Source organism: Microtus pennsylvanicus, chromosome 10, assembly GCF_037038515.1.
Source record: "Microtus pennsylvanicus isolate mMicPen1 chromosome 10, mMicPen1.hap1, whole genome shotgun sequence".
NCBI lineage: Eukaryota > Metazoa > Chordata > Mammalia > Rodentia > Cricetidae > Microtus > Microtus pennsylvanicus.
In genome coordinates, this window is record NC_134588.1 from 109,598,760 (window position 1) to 109,611,315 (window position 12,556).

General features: G+C 46.2%; 1 long non-coding RNA gene across 1 annotated transcript in view; it reads right to left on the minus strand.

Annotated features, from left to right (window-relative positions):
• LOC142858427 (uncharacterized) overlaps positions 1-12,556 on the minus strand; it is a 43,456-nt gene that overhangs the window by 8,732 nt on the left and 22,168 nt on the right. The window contains exon 3 of the long non-coding RNA XR_012912020.1: positions 7,360-7,467. This is a non-coding gene — a long non-coding RNA (uncharacterized LOC142858427). The remainder of the gene's footprint in view (positions 1-7,359; positions 7,468-12,556) is intronic.

The window sequence follows — 12,556 nt, forward strand, 5'->3', positions numbered from 1 at the left end:
GCGGCAATAGGACGTAAACTAAAACAAGGTTTAATTCTGCAACTGTTCACCAGGAAAAAGTCAGAGAGAGGGGAATAAAGGCAGAGAGAAATTTTGGACATATTGGGCTTAAGATGTCAGCCCAATCTCTGAGTGAATGTACTAAGACTTGGAAAGAGGGCCTGCCCGTCAGGAGTTATAGTCTGGGCCGCCTCGGCTTCTCCGTCTCCAAGCAGGGACAAGCAGGCTTACTTCAGGTTGTTTTGGGAACCAGACACAAAGCTTTAGAAAAGACAGCACAGCGCCTGACTCACGATGGGCATGAGGCAGGGTCTGTAAGGATGCTGTGGTTACGTCAGAGGCGGCTACCCTGTTCCTTCTTCCACTAGCCCTTTATCCTCTCCCGAATTCCTCCTCAAGGCCAATAAACAAAAACACGTGGCAAACACATGCTGCCCCCACAGCTGCCTTTTCCCTGCAATGACTGAGGCTCAACATAGAAACAGCAGTTAACTGCTCCATCTTCCCCACACAGCCACGCTCCAGGGTAGACACTCAGCCTCTGGGAAATGGAATTCTGCTGAATGTCTTATTTTTGTCTTCTTTCTCCAGGCAGAGGCTTCATAAAAGTGATAATCTTGGATTCATTAATGAGTGGATTCATTAATGAAATATATAAAGTATTATGTATTGTTTATGAATCCTTGGAAAGTATAAGTATGTATGTATATATACATACAATTCATACCCAGAAAACTTTATAGTCCATGTACCCACACTGTAAACACAGTGTACACACACACACACCATGAGGATTCAGATCCAATGAGATGGTTCAGTGGGTGAAGGTGCTTGTTCCAAGTCTGGAGACTTGAGTTTGATCCCTGGGACCCAAGTACCGATGGAGGAGGGAACTGGCTCCACAGGCTCGCCCTCTAACTGCACATGTGTGTGGCATGTGCACACTGATGATAGCAATAATTAATGTTTTAAAACACACTGGTTCAATAAACTGGTTACTACCTGTGAGAAAAGTAGGGAGGGAAAGTAAACCCCACCTGTAATACTGCCCTTGTTTTTCTTCTTTCTGGGTGCTGAGTTATCTTTCTTTTCTCTACATAGTTTGTGTGCAGAGAATGACATACAGATATATGTATGCAATTTTTTGGAGAGAAAAAAGTCAGGTCCTCTATTTTTGACATGGCGAGCTTGAGCTGACATCTGGGTTCTGTCAAAGAGGGAAACCAGGGAGGGAAGGCTCCTTTGCCGCCTACATGGGATTCAGCCAGAAGACAGACTGCCAACCCTCAGACACCAGAGGAGGAATCCCCACAAACAAAAGAGATGGATACCGGAAGATCGTCTCCAGTGCCTCCCTGGAGGAAGTGCAGTCCAGAAAACGTGACTGGGAACTAGCAGCAGCAGAGGAAGGGCTGGCGGGACAGATGGGTCCCTGAAACAAAGACAAGGGAAGTTCGGTTCTTTAGATTTCTGGGGAGAAAAAAAAACACAGAGGAGGAAGGGAGAGACTGTGGTGGCAGAGAAGACAATAGGCTGTCAGAAGAGGAGCTGCAGTGACTCCATTTGCACAGAGACTTCCAGACACGTGCTCACACAACAGGGCTCCTCAGCTCACCACGAAACAACAAACTGGGGGACAAACATGGGACGGGGAGAGAAATGAGGGGCCCGTACAGTATCTCTGGCACTCTGCCTGGATGTGTTTTCCAGACCACAGAGGAAGTCCAGGTGGACGTAACAGTCTTGCTGAAATGAAGAGGAACAAATCAACATTTGGAAGGCACGGTGACGTCACAACCTGTGGCCCAAGTCAGGTCCCATCACCTGTTCTCAATAAGCCAATTAAGAGCCAAATTCAAAGTGAGAAGCAGGAAAAGGGTATCCATTCAATGTGGCCACATTGACAAGAGGTACCAAAAGGTTCAGTAACTGCAACCCTCGCCCCTTCACCTCCAAGTCCATCTTCTGGATCCTGAAGTGAGACCAAAGTTTAGGGCCAAGAATGTGTACCTGAGCAGTCCTGGTCAAGGTGTGGCCCCACCCACCACCCCTGATCCATCATTGTTTGAGTTATACCTGTGTGGTGTCTCTCTCTCTCTCTCTCTCTCTCTCTCTCTCTCTCTCTCTCTCTCTCTCTCTCTCTCTCTGGGAGACAGGGCCCCACTCGGAGTGGTACCTGCTTCTTTTCCCAGCGTGAGATTCCTGGGGAAGCTCCCATTTCTTTGGGATTGATTGTTTGAACAGTCTTGTAGTCGGACAGAGAAACCCAAGTCCCTCTTCAGAATCTCCCCATTCCACCCAGGCCTGCTCCAGAGGCGTTTGTGAGGCAGAGTACATACTAAAGATGGGGAAAGAGCTTCCTGGTAACTAAACAAAGCTTCACACGGGGCAGTCTGGACACCTGGTCAAAGAAACCCCCTGGAAACTGGGAGCGGAACAGTTTCCCGAGAATGGATGGCTGGGAAACATTGCAGTTCCGACAAGACGGAACTCGCAGACCTCGCTGGTCCTTTAGAGAACAGAACCCTGGGGCCTTCAAGAGAGACTCTGGAGTAGCCTGCCGCTTACCACATCCTTCTGCAAAGGGATTAAAAGGACTGAAGTAAAGGCTGCGAATACTCATAAAAATGTCTCCTAGAAGCCAAGGCTCCTTTCCTGAGACCCAGTAGGGACAGAAGAAGGCACTCTGGACTTGGGAACTGGATTCAAATCATGGCTCTGAGTTTGCTGCCAAGAGACAGCCTGGGGTTGTGTTGTCTCCTGCGTAAGTTAGTAGCCTCCAACCAAACATGGCTATTGAGCATGTAAAATGTTGTTAGCCTAAATAAATTTTCAATTTAATCAGTTAATTTATTTATTTTGATACAGAGATTTTTTTTCCTCCTCTTTTCTTTGTTTTTTGAGACAACCCAGACTGTCCTGGAACTCACTCTGTAGAGCAGGCTGGCCCCCAACTCACGGAGATCAGCTGCCTCTGCCTCCTAAATTTTGGGATTAAAGGCATGTGTTACAGAGATTTTCTGTATTTTAGGTTGGCTTGGAACTACAGCACCCAGGCTAGCTTTAGACTCTTGCCTCAACCTTCAAGTACAAGTTTGTATCGCCACACCTACCTGTACACTTTATTAAATTTTAGTTATAATTTTTCATTATTTATTAATTTGGGGTTGGTGGGCATGCAGGTGCCACAGTGCACACGTGGAGGCCAGGGGACAGCTTTTAGGACTTAGTTCTCTCCCTTGGATATATGGGTTTCAGGGACTGAACTCAAGTTGGTAGGCTTGGTGCCAAGCCCTTTTATGTACTGACCTCAAATCATTTCTCCTTCATCCTATTGTGGAAAGGGTTAGAAACGGCAGCATGTGCTAGGTACTTGAATAGACTTGGTCTTTTGAGACAGGGTTTCTCTGTAACTTTGGAACCTGTCCTGGAACTCTCTCTGTAGACCAGGCTGGCCTCAAGCTCACAGAGATCCTCCTGTCTCTGCCTCCCAAGTGCTGGTTTTAAAGGTATGCACCACCACCACTGCCCAACTAGACACATTTTCTTTTTAAAAAAAATTAATAAATGTAATCTTTATTTTTATATGTCAAAAAAGCAAACAAAATGGCCTAGCTATTTGGTCATGCATTATTCTAGTTCTCTTGTTTATTTAGGATTTCAGTCAAATAAAAATAGCACATTTAAATCATCGGGCTGATTTGCAAGAAAAAATGAGCATTGACTTCCTCGATTCCTTAAGAATATAATTTTTATATTCACCATGTTAGACAATGGATCTCTTGATATTATTCCCCTTTGCTGCTATTTTTCAGTTCTTCAAGAAAATAACTCTCATGGGCACCCAACCATCCCAGCTTCTCATGATAAGAGGGCATTAAAATTTATGTTAAAATAATGTCATGAAGTTTTGAGTTTTCTTTTTTCTCCTTATTTTCAGTATTTTGCCTCATGAAAATAATTTGTATTGTCTGATGGGTGTCCTCTTTTAAAATTAACTCTCTTCAGTAAGCCCACAGAGGAAATCACCACTAGACATGTTTTCTAACTGCCATTAGTGGCTTGAGTGATTTCTTTTACACATCAGTACAAGGCTTTAATATGTTTCTCTGAATATTTGATGAGATAATATAAGTGATAGGGATATCTGAATAAGCCAAAATTGGTAATAAAACTGAAATATTTTAATTTGAAATATGGTATAATAAGTTATGGTCCAAGCCCAAACAATAATCATGAAAAATTGTAATGTTTAAAATTAAGGATTATTCCTGACACAGAAATCAGTGTGGATGCAGAAGCAGTGGCGTGGGTGACTATTCTGTCAAACCTTATGTTGTAGGAGATGGTCAGTAGTTAAGAGCACTTACTCTTCTTCCAGGGGCTCTAGTTCAGTTCCCCACAACCTCATTGGGCAGCTAATAACCAATGTAATTCTATCTCCAGGGTAGCTGACACCCCTTCTGGTCTCCAAGGACATCTACACTACATAGACAGAATTCCAAAGACACACGCATGTATCTATACACACATAGACAGAATTCCAAAGACACACGCATGTATCTATACACACATAGACAGAATTCCAGAGACACACGCATGTATCTATACACACATAGACAGAATTCCAGAGACACACGCATGTATCTATACACACATAGACAGAATTCCAGAGACACACGCATGTATCTATACACACATAGACAGAATTCCAGAGACACACGCATGTATCTATACACACATAGACAGAATTCCAGAGACACACGCATGTATCTATACACACATAGACAGAATCCAGAGACACACACATGTATCTATACACACATAGACAGAATTCCAGACACACACGCATGTATCTATACACACATAGACAGAATTCCAGAGACACATGCATGTATCTATACACACATAGACAGAATTCCAGAGACACATGCATGTATCTATACACACATAGACAGAATTCCAGAGACACATGCATGTATCTATACACACATAGACAGAATTCCAGACACACACGCATGTATCTATACACACATAGACAGAAATCAAAAGAACATCTTTTTAAAAAAATCATGACACTTGTATTTGATCCCTGGAACCTATGTGGAACTCCTGTAATGTGTCTTCTGTTCTCCACACAGGGCACAGTAGCACAAGAGGGTGCCACCCCACCAACAAAATTCATGTTGATGTTTAATTGCTCTGTGATGGTGTGGAAGGACCTCTGAGATGGTCACAATAGTAAGATAGCTGTCTTGTGTGTTGATCTGTTACAAAGGCAAGATGCCTCCTCTCTCCCTCCTTCCATCCCTCCTCATTTCTCTCTTCCTCTTCCCATCTCGCTGAAAGAATCAAACAGGTGAAATCTGTATGGTGGACGCCATGATTAAACAGAGATGTTACTCAATTACCAGGCAAGCTCCTGCCATTCTGTTGCTGCTCTTCCAGAGGGGGACGGTCCTGCTGACTGACAGGGGAGGACGGTCCTGCTGACTGACAGGGGAGGACGGTCCTGCTGACTGACAGGTGAGGACGGTGCTGCTGACTGACAGGTGAGGACGGTGCTGCTGACTGACAGGTGAGGACAGTCCTGCTGACTGACAGGGGAGGACGGTCCTGCTGACTGACAGGGGAGGACGGTCCTGCTGACTGACAGGGGAGGACGGTCCTGCTGACTGACAGGGGAGGACGGTGCTGCTGACTGACAGGGGAGGACGGTCCTGCTGACTGACAGGGGAGGACGGTCCTGCTGACTGACAGGGGAGGACGGTCCTGCTGACTGACAGGGGAGGACGGTCCTGCTGACTGACAGGGGAGGACGGTCCTGCTGACTGACAGGGGAGGACGGTCCTGCTGACTGACAGGGGAGGACGGTCCTGCTGACTGACAGGTGAGGACTGTCCTGCTGACTGACAGGGGAGGACGGTCCTGCTGACTGACAGGGGAGGACGGTCCTGCTGACTGACAGGGGAGGACGGTCCTGCTGACTGACAGGGGAGGACGGTGCTGCTGACTGACAGGGGAGGACGGTGCTGCTGACTGACAGGGGAGGACGGTCCTGCTGACTGACAGGTGAGGACTGTCCTGCTGACTGACAGGGGAGGATGGTCCTGCTGACTGACAGGGGAGGACGGTCCTGCTGACTGACAGGGGAGGACGGTCCTGCTGACTGTCAGGTGAGGATGATCCTGCTGACTGACAGGTGAGGATGGTCCTGCTGACTGACAGGTGAGGACGGTGCTGCTGACTGACAGGGGAGGACGGTGCTGCTGACTGACAGGGGAGGACGGTCCTGCTGACTGACAGGGGAGGACGGTCCTGCTGACTGACAGGGGAGGACGGTCCTGCTGACTGTCAGGTGAGGATGATCCTGCTGACTGACAGGGGAGGACGGTCCTGCTGACTGACAGGTGAGAACTGTCCTGCTGACTGACAGGGGAGGACGGTCCTGCTGACTGACAGGTGAGGACGGTCCTGCTGACTGACAGGTGAGGATGGTCCTGCTGACTGACTGACTGACTGACTGACTGACTGACTGACAGGTGCGGATGGTTCTGCTGACTGACTGACTGACTGACTGACTGACAGGTGAGGATGGTCCTGCTGACTGACTGACTGACTGACTGACTGACTGACTGACTGACTGACAGGTGAGGATGGTCCTGCTGACTGACTGACTGACTGACTGACTGACTGACAGGTGAGGATGGTTCTGCTGACTGACTGACTGACTGACTGACTGACTGACTGACAGGTGAGGATGGTCCTGCTGACTGACTGACTGACTGACTGACTGACTGACTGACAGGTGAGGATGGTTCTGCTGACTGACTGACTGACTGACTGACTGACAGGTGAGGATGGTCCTGCTGACTGACTGACTGACTGACTGACTGACTGACAGGTGAGGATGGTCCTGCTGACTGACTGACTGACTGACTGACTGACTGACTGACAGGTGAGGATGGTCCTGCTGACTGACTGACTGACTGACAGGTGAGAATGGTCCTGCTGACTGTCAGGTGATAATGATTCCCTGATACTGTAAATTATAAATTACTTTTTCTGTTGTAGTCTGTTATAGCAGCAGAAAAGAGGCTATGAAAATGCTGTTTTATAAAACAAACAACTTAGAGTGAGCCACGTGTGGCGTGCACACCTGCAATCCTAGCTCTTGAGTGGTGGAAGCAGGAGGATCAGAAGTCTAGGCCAGCCTGGGCTACACAAGGCTGTCTCAGACACTGTCAGTGAAAAGACAGAAATTTAAAAAACACTTTCTCTCAACAGTTAAGTGAGAATCAATATTCATTACCTGAAATTGGAATTAGATTTTCAATAAAAATTTTAAACAAATCTTACCAGCTCGTATTGTTGGTCTATAAAGTGAGTTGAATTCTCACACCCAAAAGAGAACCACTTTTCTTGGGATAGATAGCCAAAGACATTACCATCTTCATCATGGAAATTCTGTTGGAACAGAAAGGAAAAGATCTAAAGGACGTTTAACAACTCGTGGAAGCTCAACACAGTCGTTAGGGCAACAGTTTTGGAAGTTCCTCAAAAATAATTAAAAGTGGAACCACCATATGGCCCAACAATCCGTCTTCTGGGTATCGGTCCAAGGAGATGAAGTCAGTACCTGGAAGAGACGTTTAGACTCTGCTTTTCCCAGCGTCATTTACGATAGCTCAGATAGGAACACAGCCTAACGCCTGCTGGTGGGTGAATAGATAAAGAAAATGTGAGATGGGCAGATATATAAAATAAACATTTATATCTATATGATTCAGCCTTATCGAGAAGGAAACCCATTTCCTGCAACATGGTTACACCTGGAAGACACCATGCTAAGAGAGATAAGCCTGAAGTTCTGGAACAAATGCTGCACCCACTAACACGTGACAGCGAACCTAGAGATGGGGAGTATGGGAAATGGGGAGATGCTGCCTTTATTTGTAAGATGAAGATCTAGTTCACAGTGTGGAGGTCTAGAGAGCCGCTGTTCACATAATGATTCTGGGGTTGGGGTTCTTCCTCAGTGGTAGGATACTTGCCTAGCAAAAGCAATGCCCGGGATTCAGTCCCAGACCAAAAGAACGATAAAATCAGAATGTATGAATACACTGCATACTGTATTAAATTGTAAGCATCCCCAGTGCTCACTGAAGGGCATCTGAGCTGGTCACTGTGAAATCCTTGGCTTTATTCAGAAACCACGCCACAGCATTCACCAAATGCATATGTCTTCAATATGCTTTTGTCGGGCATTCCTCAATAAAGCTGGAAGGAAAAAAACCCAAAAGATCTTCAACTAAGCAACCAAACTATTGCCCTTAAACACAAAGTCTCCCTCATAGCATCAAATTCTAATCGATTCAAAATCATGTCAGCTACAGGGAAAGTCATGTGATACAAGAAGGACTTTCTTCTGCTACAGAGAAAGTCGTGTGACGTAAGGAAGACAGCCATCCGATATTTGGGGTAGACTTATTTCACGGGACTTTCAAAGTCATTTCTTTAAAGTACTGTCATTATGTAGAATATTGAATTCATTTTTGTAGACGCTTGTGAGTTTTACATCTGTCAAAGTCCTCTGCCAGAGAAGACAAGCATGATTTTGTCACAGAAAAGGAGGCTGGAGACAGTAGATCAAGGACTGGATTACCGTGGTGTTTGCTTGCTTGGCTTCAGTGTACAGGCTAAGCCCTCTCATATTCCAGGCAAGTGCTCTACACCCCTAGCCCGTGTCTTTTGAGGCAGGGTCTCTTCCAGCTGCTCAAAAAGCTAAGTTTATAAAATCTTGCAGGCCTCCAACTCTCCTGCTTCTGCCTTGGAGAGCTGGGACTGGGGTGTCCCAGCACGCCTCCCTGGACTCAGGGCAGTTTCAAAACAAGAAGCTTGTCCTTTGCCTGTTGCTTTGCTTTGCTTTATTTATTTATTTATTTATTTATTTATTCATTCATTCATTCATTCATTCATTCATTCATATCTATTGATCTATCTACTATCTATCTACTATCTATCTACTATCTATCTATCTATCTATCTATCTATCTATCTATCTATCTATCTATCTATGAGACAGTGTCTCCCTGTGCAGCCCGGGCTATCCTGGAACTCACTGTGCAGCCCGGGCTATCCTGGAACTCACTGTGCAGCCCAGGCTATCTTGGAACTCACTATGAACACCAGGATGGCTCAAACCCACCAAAATCCACCTGCCTCTATCTCCTGGGTGCTACCATTAAAGGTGTGCACCACCAACACCCTGCTCTTTGTTCCACTTAAATGATCCATATTGAAGACGCCTGTGCTCAGCTTGCTGAGCGAGCTTGTGGGTGTAGTTCTTAAGCTACCCTAAAGGTGTGCACATGCTGTGAGTCATCCTATTGTGGGCGCGGAGACAGAAGACAGTTATCTGTGCTCTCTGCCAACACTCTGTGCGTGTGCTGGTCATAAATCTCGGGAGGTGATGATGAAGGGGAGCTGGGGAATAGGGGGTGACGGAGGCAGAGTGGGCACCTACCTGGGGTAGGAAAAGCATTGACAGAGTGGTGAAGAACTTTTTGCAAAGATTTCGTGGTTATCTCTTACTTAAGATATTCTTGAAGCAAAAGGAATAGTTGCTAGATATCCAGTCATCCAAGGCAGCAGGGTGATTTAAACCTCTTGTTATTCAAGAATAAGCTAACTTGAGGCTTTGCAAAAATCAAAGCTTCCCTGTGATGTAGCATGGTGGGCACAAAAAAAATTATGTGGAAATTGAATGTTTAAAACAGTATGAATCAGTCACTTAGTGGGCAGATTTCCATTGTACTCAAGAGTGTTATGCTAATTGACAAAAGAATATGAAGTAGTATTAGTAATTTTGCTTTATGGAAGACTGCTTTGAATTTCATGCTGATATTGAGTTGACAGGAAGCCAAATATTTCATGTTTTCTCTCATATGTCCTGTGCTCATTTGTGAATTGTCAACTGGCCACGGTTGAGAATCGCTCAAGAGTCGTCTCAGTGAGGGATGGTCTAGATCTGGATGGTCTCTGGGCGTGTCTGTGTGGTTGCAAATGTGTTACCTGGTGTGGAAGGACCCAACCTAAAACTGGCGGCACCATTGCCTGGGTTTGGGTCCAGGATTATACCTGAGTGGCAAAACCAAGTCAGGCAGTGAGCATGCAAGTGTTCGTTTCTCTCTGCTCTTGATTGTGGATGTGATGACCCAGCTGCTTGGGCCCCTGCTGTCATGGCAACCCCTGGGTGATAGACTCTAGCCTGGAACTGGGAGCTAAGATAAGCCCTTGGAGTTGCTCGCTGTCAGAGGTTTCGTCACAGTGACAGAGACAAAACCAGGACGTGTGGAATCTGTATTGAAAGTGAGAACTGTACGCGGGAGTGGGAGTGTATTTCTGTGTATGTGTTGGTCGCAAAACTAGGGCGGGGAAGAGGAGAGAGGAGGAGGAGTTCTTAAGGGAGGTGGGGAATGGATAGGGTGACAGCAGGCAGAGGGGCACCTACGGGGGTAAGAAAAGGGACCAGACAGAAAAGGGAGGGTCCAGGAAAGAGCAGCGTGGGGGAGAAATGAAGACAGCTAGACGTGATGACATGTGTATGCAAAAGATGATGGGCGGTAGCCTGGATCCGTGAGCTAGGATAACCCAGCATTTGTGTACTGAACTAAAGACCAAATAAATGAACGATGGTACAGAATCACACGAAGTTAGCAAGTTACTTATACAATTCTGAAATCCACGGGGTCGTGCTTTAAAGTCGGTTCTAAAATAAAGAAGCTAGACCGAGCAATATGGACGTAGATACTAAGAGGGGAAATTATTTTTGGTACTCGCCCTAGATATTGGAAAACTTTGAAGTATGTTTGGAACAAATCAGGTATGTGAATCCTGTTGCAGCCATAAATTATGTGAAATATAAATACAGATTTCTATTGCAAATTTAGCATTTGAATCGAAATACGCTGTAGGTTTAAAAATACACAGATGAATTCAGAAGAGCTCACATGAGAAAAGCAAAGTGAAATGAGTTTTTATACTGATTAAATGTTTAAGCGGCGTTTTTGAGATATTTGAAGAAAGAAAATATGTCATTAAAACAGATTTTCTCTCAAAATACCAATTTTTTTTTCATCTGTTTCTCTTTTTATCACAACTACAAGAGCATGTGACTTGAATTCTTCCTCTTTTGGCAGCTTTGCTTGGAAGGAGGGCCTCCTGAGGTGGATGAGTCCAGCCCGTGATGCTGCCTTCTTATATACAACAGGCGAGTTTTTCTCACCTAGCACTGAGGCTCATGATGTTTACCTGAAGTGTTGCCTCAGGAACAGACTGACTCCCGTCTGATACAGAGTAACTGCCCTCTGTCACTGTGACTGACTCCCGTCTGATACAGAGTAACTGCCCTCTGTCACTGTGACTGACTCCCATTTGATACAGAGTAACTGCCCTCTGTCACTGTGACTGACTCCCGTCTGATACAGAGTAACTGCCCTCTGTCACTGTGACTGACTCCCGTCTGATACAGAGTAACTGCCCTCTGTCACTGTGACTGACTCCCGTCTGATACAGAGTAACTGCCCTCTGTCACTGTGACTGACTCCCGTCTGATACAGAGTAACTGCCCTCTGTCACGGTGACTGACTCCCGTCTGATACAGAGTAACTGCCCTCTGTCACTGTGACTGACTCCCGTCTGATACAGAGTAACTGCCCTCTGTCACTGTGACTGACTCCCGTCTGATACAGAGTAACTGCCCTCTGTCACTGTGACTGACTCCTGTCTGATACAGAGTAACTGCCCTCTGTCACTGTGACTGACTCCCATTTGATACAGAGTAACTGCCCTCTGTCACTGTGACTGACTCCCGTCTGATACAGAGTAACTGCCCTCTGTCACGGTGACTGACTCCCGTCTGATACAGAGTAACTGCCCTCTGTCACTGTGACTGACTCCCATTTGATACAGAGTAACTGCCCTCTGTCACTGTGACTGACTCCCATTTGATACAGAGTAACTGCCCTCTGTCACTGTGACTGACTCCTGTCTGATACATAGTAACTGCCCTCTGTCACTGTGACTGACTCCCGTCTGATACAGAGTAACTGCCCTCTGTCACTGTGACTGACTCCCATTTGATACAGAGTAACTGCCCTCTGTCACTGTGACTGACTCCTGTCTGATACAGAGTAACTACCCTCTGTCACGGTGACTGACTCCTGTCTGATACAGAGTAACTGCCCTCTGTCAGTCAGTGGGTCACGGTCCAGTAGCAATTATTATGTGGTCCCAAGAGTCCTGAGAGGGGTTCCTTAACCATCCATTGCTTCAGCTGACTAAGAGAGGCCAAGTGGCTGAGCGGAGGTAGGCACCCCAGGGCAGGTGCGGCAGATTCTGTGACTCTTGCGTTCCGGGGTGGGTTTGTTTCAGGAGCTCTAAGCCACACACTCCTAACGGCTGGCCATTTATTTTGTCTCCAGCGGGAAACTGCACTTGGAGTAGCGGCTTCAATCTCTTGCCTCTCCACTTTCTCTTAAGGTCTAGCCTCCAG